At 45.9% G+C, this 6,357-nt stretch overlaps 1 non-coding gene across 1 annotated transcript; it reads left to right on the forward strand.

The window, feature by feature from the left end:
• Positions 1 to 606: 606 nt before the first annotated feature.
• LOC134953703 (U2 spliceosomal RNA) lies at positions 607 to 793 on the forward strand. Its single transcript, XR_010185718.1, has one exon. It is a non-coding gene; the product is annotated as a U2 spliceosomal RNA (small nuclear RNA).
• The last annotated feature ends 5,564 nt before the right edge of the window (positions 794 to 6,357 follow it).

Below are 6,357 nucleotides of genomic sequence, written 5' to 3' on the forward strand. Positions count from 1 at the left end.
TTACAAGTGATCTGCCTATAGTATAATATACACAATAGCAAGTATTCTGGGACTATTGCAGGTTTCTGTACTTAGCCCAGCAACTATGGCAAATATATTAATATATACATGATATTTGCTTATTAGATAATCCTACCTGTGTTGTCATGCCCAAACAATGCCCTCTCCTTACAAATTATGGGCACTACAGTAAATATAGTGGCTATTACTGTGTTCAGCATGTAGTCCACCAAATTGGTGGTATAGCTTTATTCAATAGCTGGGGTGGTCTTCAGTATGCCGGCTGTCAGGATCCTGGCGCACAGTATACCGGCCCCGGGATCCTGACAGCCGGCATACCGACACTTATTCTCCCTCGTGGGGGTCCACGACCCCCCTGGAGGGAGAATAAAATAGCGTGGCAAGTGCAGCGAGCCCGCAAGGGGCTCATTTGCGCTCGCCACACTGTCGGTATGCCGGCGCTCAGGCTCCCGGCACCGGTATGCTGGTCGCCGGGAGCCCGACCGCCGGCATACCATACTACACCCCAATAGCTGGTATAGTGGGACTTTTACAGCCTCCACTACTTAGCCCACCAACTGCAACCAATATGCAAGTGATATTTGCTTATTATCTCAGCCTTTTAGCAAAGTTCAGGTGTAATATCTGTTTTCATCAGTTTAATATCTGATACGTTCCCTATCTACAAGTGCTCGCTTTGGCAGCACGTATACTAAAAAAAAAAAAAATTATATTATAAGATACAGAGATTAGCATGGTCTTGCAGTCCGCATCCACTCGAAGTTCAAAACCGCAATGGCCTATATCAACATGTACAGTGGCACTTGCAGCTGGAGAGCCGTCGGAATGGTATCTCACATATGCAGAGGGCGGAACTTTGGGTTCCAGCAATATCGTCCATCTCCATTTCCAGAATGGACAACTGGGAAGCGGACTTCCCGGGTTGTCATGCTTTTCTTCCCTGAAGAATGTGAAATAATCCAACAGGTTTTTCTGATTTTGATGTACCTGTGTGACAAGCCGACATCGACCTCTGGGCTTCTCGTCTCTACGAAAAGGACTTCTTTGGTACGGTGATCGCTCCAGGAATCCTCTTGTGGCAATCATGGACGCCGTGTTAGCTCCTTGTCAATTTCATCTGGCATATTTGTTTCTGCCTTTGGCAAGATCCAGTGAGTGCGTCAATGCATTTGACCAGTGGCTCTTTCGGTCTAACTAAATCGCTCCGGATTTGCCCGTCGACACTGCTCTGCAATGCTTTAGACCAGGGTGGCCAAGGCTCCTTATAGTGTACCTCTTTGGCCAGATCTTCGCTTTCAAACTTTGTGTCATCACCGAGATCTGTCTCGTCTGCCGGTGACGGCGTGATTGTGGAGAAAAGCATCATCAGAGTAATACGTTTACCTCAGTCTGTAGCCATGACTATGTTTCAGGCTCGCAAACCAATCATAGTGCTCGGTAAAACTTTTCATTGTTTGGTGCGAGTACAAAGGCCTCTCAGCTGAAGTTCTTTTTCACCTCTTGTCCTTTCTGCAGAATGGTTGTCAGAAGGACTTTGTCTTTTTATCTTCAGATACAGGGTCTGCTCTAGATTTTCTTTTCCAGAGATGTTACCAGGGCCGGTTCTTGCCCTTTTGGTGCCCCAGGTGGGAAATAGGGGTGTGGCTTCATACAGGGGGTGTGGTCAGTTACGCCCCCTGTACAGTAGAGTAGCGCCGCTGAAAAGGAAAAAAAAAATAATACTTACTATCCCCGCTCCCAGCCGCTGCAGACCTCCGCCGGCGCCGCTCCTCTCCTCGGATCTGGCATAGACAGACACTTGAGGTCAATTATGACCCTTAGCGTCGGTCAGTCCCACAATGCTGTGCAGTGCACGATGACGTCATCGCGCACCGCACAGCAAAGGTCCTCTCCACGAAGGGAAACTAGACGCGTAGCGTCTAGTTCCCTTCACAGCAGGGAACCAGCGGGACCAGCGGTGGGCACAGCAGACAGCGGAGGGCACAGCAGTAGCGGATCTTACCATGGTGCGGCGCCCTCCGGATGGCGCCGGCGCCCTCCGGAAGGCGGCGCCCTGGGCAAAAGTCATGCTTGCCCGTGGCAAGATCCGCTACTGGATGGTTACCAACATTCTTCCGGATGTTTGGTGTTTCCTTCACAGCTTTTGCATATACAGTTTCCCTGTGTAGCTCCTGTGTCTCCTTTCCAGCCTCTGGACTCTGTTGGGTGGCAGTTCCTTCCTCTTACGGTGGTTTTCTTTTCTTTTGCCCACTGCCTCAGCTCGGCGTGTTTCTGAGTTGGCAGTCATTTACTGCAGTACCCCTTTGTTGGTTTTTCTATTATGATAGAGTATTTTTACATACAAAACTCCTTTTTTTTCAACACAGGAACTGTGGCTCAGCACACTAATGCTAGAGACCAGTGTATATTGAGACCTGGGTTCAAGACAAACCTTCAACTGAAACATTTGAAATTCGCCGTATGGACACGTTGTTAGTTCTTAGTGGTGCGTCCCAGCGAGGTTGACCGGTCTCTAAGAACACTGAGGCTCCTTGGGTCACATCAGCTACCCATCAGCCTTATGTGTCCTCTGATGTTCCTGTTCCTGACTCTCTGCGGAATTGTGCGACTCAGGCCGTTGGGGCCTTCTGGAATGTTCACGAAGGTGCCTCTATTGTGCAGCTGTGTAGAGCGGCAACATTCACAGGATTCTATTGTTTCCATACTTTTGGTATGGGGGATGCCTCTGTTGGGCGTCTGATCTTAGCAGCGGATTTCCCGCCTGTCCCGCCCCCCCCCCCCCCCTTTGGCTTGCTTTGGGATATCACCCAAGTGTAAGTGCGCAGCATCCCCCAGATGGATGATAGAGAAATTTTGATTTTTTTACTTACCATAAAATCTCTTTCTCTGAGTCCATCTGGGGGATGCTGCGATCCCTTCCCTTTTGTCTGGTTATTGATTGTTGGTTTTGTTTTCTCTCTCTCTGCTTTGTTAAACTTTAACTGAGGAGTACTTCCTGTGAACAGGGGGTTAATGGGAGGGGTTAGAGGGGGAGTTGTTAGTTCTTTTCATAGCTTGTGCCAAACTCCATACTCAGACACTCTAACCCCAAGCGTAAGTGCGCAGCATCCCCCAGATGGACTCAGAGAAAGAGATTTTACGGTAAGTAAAAAAAATAAAACATTTTCCTAGGCCAAGCTCTTTTAATTTGATGATTAATCTCCTGTGAGGCACTGTATCGAAGGCTTTTGCAAAATCTAAGTAGACCACATCCACTGCTTTTCCTTGGTCAAGATTGTCGCTCACTTCCTCGTAGAAGTTAACTAAGTTAGATTGACATGATCTGTCCCTCACAAACCCATGCTGGTTCTTGCTAATAATCTTAGTCGTCTGCAGATACTCCTGTATGCTGTCCCTTAGAATTCCTTCCAATATTTTCCCCACTATAGATGTCAAACTAATCGGCCTGTAGTTACCCGGATGATTTTTGGATCCCTTTTTAAATAATGGCACTACCTCTGCTATACACCAATCCTTCGGTACCATGCCAGATCTAATTGAACTATTGAAAATCAAGTACAGGGGTCCTGCTATCTTGCTAGTTGTGACCTAAGCTCCATAAGAACCCTCGGATGAAGTCCATCCGGGCCAGGTGATTTATTAATCTTTATTTTGTGTAATCTTTCCCTGACTACTTCACTTAAGTATCTAACCATGAATCCTTACTGTCACTATCGCTATGCACTACTCCCACTGTCAGTTCTTCTCTGGTGAACACCGATGAAAAAAATTTGTTCAGTATTTCTGCTTTTGATTCGTCATCATTTAACAATACTCCAAATTCATCTTTCAATGGACCTATGTTCTCCTTTAACCTTTAATGTTTATGTATTTAAAGAAAAAATTAGGATTGGTTTTACTCTCTATAGCAATTTGCTTTTCGTTTTCAATATTAGCTGCTCTTATTACATTTTTGCATCTCTTATTGCAATCCTTGTAGTACTGGAATAAATCCTCCTTTCCATTAGATTTAAATGCTTTGAAAGCATGCCTCTTTTTATCGATTTCGGCCTAGACCTTCTTGTTAAGCCACATCGGTTTGAGTTTGGTACTCCTGCGCTTACTGCCCATGGGGATAAATTTGTGAATATTGCTATCTAGCAACCCTTTTAAAGCATCCCACATTTCCGAAGTGTTCTTACCATGAAACGAAACTTCCCACTCAATGTTGTTTAGTGCACATCTCAGCATACTGAAGTTAGCATTCCTAAAGTTAAATGTTTTTGTTGAACCCTTATAGCTGTTTCCTGAAACTGATGTCGAATGTGATCATATAGTGATCACTGTTACCTAAGGTCTCCCCAACTTTAGTATCCGATATGATGTCCACATTATTAGTAATTACTAGATCTAGAATAGTTATACCCCTAGTTGGGTCCTCAACTAATTGAGACAAGTAGTGATTTTTTAACATATTTAAGAACCTGTTGCCCCTAGCTTTAACACATGAATCGTTACTCCAATTAATATCAGGATAGTTAAAATCCCTAATCACTAGGATGGTCCCCAATCCCGCAGCCCTTTCGATTTGCTGCAAGAGTTGTTCTTCCTCATGTATGCTAATATCTGGTTGTTTGTAGCACGTGCCTATAACTAATTTTTTTGCATCTATACCCCCACTTGAGATTTCAATCCATAATGACTCCACGTTATTGCCTGTCCCCTCATAAATAACCTCCTTTAAATACGGTTAAGAGGCGGTTTAACATAAAGACATACACCTCCTCCTCTTTTGTTTACCCTGTCCCTCCTGAAAAGAGAATACCCCTCCAAGCTCGCAACCCAGTCGTGAGAGTCGTCCCACCGTGTTTCCGTAATACCTATAATATCATACTCAGCCTTTGATGCTAACAATTCCAATTCCCACATTTTACCTGCTAGACTTCTTGCGTTTGCAAGCATACATTTTAGTTTAGTGGTTCCCTTATCCGCTTGTTTTTTTAAAGGTATCCTATCATGGTTTACTAAAGCCTCCCTAGAGTTACTCTTACGGACTGTCCTTCTCGCTCCCTTTCCATCCCCACCATACCTAATACTGCCCACCTTACTCGTCTCTTTGATCATCCCAGTGTTTTGGCCTAAATTCTCCACCCTGACATAAGTATTTTCCCTTATACTACGTACATCTTTTTCAATATGTTGTAAAGATAACACATAGATGTTGTTGGTTAATGTTTTTGCAATACATTTGTTAATACCCTTTTTAGAACCCATGCTAATACCCTTGCAGGCTGCTCTCCCCCCCCCCCACTTTCTCCACCCCCATTTAGCTCACAACCACCATCTTTACTATTCTCGCTGCATGACCCGTATTTTCTAACTAAACCCTCCCCTCAGGCTCCTAGTTTAAAAGCTCCTCTAACCTATTAACCATCCTTACCCCCAGCACCGCAGCCCCTTTCTCATTCAGGTGCAATCCATCGCGACAAAAAAGATGGCGCCTGACTGAGAAGTTCGCCCAGTGTTTCAAGAACACAAACCCCTCCTTCCTACACCAGTCTCTAAGCCACACATTTACCTCCCTAATCTCCCTCTGCCTCCCTGGGCTAGCACGTGGCACCGGTAATATTTCGGAGAATATTACCTTTGATGTCCTTTCTTTTACTTTCTGGTCTAGGTCCCTATAATCTTTCTTAAGGACATCCCACCTGCCGCTAACTTTGTCATTGGTACCAACGTGCACCAAGACCGCTGGGTCTTTCCCAGCCCCTCCCAACAATCTATCTACCCGGTCCGCGATGTGCCGTACCCGAGCACCCAGGAGACAACAGACCATACGGAGATCACGATCCCGGTAGCAGATTGCCCTATCTGCCTTCCTGATGATAGAGTCCCCTACCACCACCATCTGCCTGGGTGCCTCTCTATCTTTCATCCCATCTGAGCCAGAGGAACCACTCCTCCAGTTGCTAGAGGGAGCATTCTCCTCTGGCTACGTCATTTCCTCGCTATCATCCACCGAATCTTCGTCCAATCAGGCAAATTTGTTCGGGTTTGATAGTTCAGAGATGTCATGCCTCCCCCTCTTTTTCTTCCTTCTAACTGTGACCCAGTTGGATACCTGATTTTCCTCATCTACCGGTGACCCCTCCCGCAACTCCTCCACCGTCCTATCTAAACCTTGCTCGAGATTATGAATATCCCTCAGTCGCGAAACAGTTTGCTCTAGATCAGTTACCTGGGCTTCCAGGGCAACCGTTCGCACACATCTTGCTCATATGTATTCGCACTGGGACGGCTGCTCCAGGTGCGCATACATCTTGCACGACACGCACTGAGTGAGATTCTCAATCACGG

The sequence above is a fragment of the Pseudophryne corroboree genome, chromosome 8 (assembly GCF_028390025.1).
Source record: "Pseudophryne corroboree isolate aPseCor3 chromosome 8, aPseCor3.hap2, whole genome shotgun sequence".
NCBI lineage: Eukaryota > Metazoa > Chordata > Amphibia > Anura > Myobatrachidae > Pseudophryne > Pseudophryne corroboree.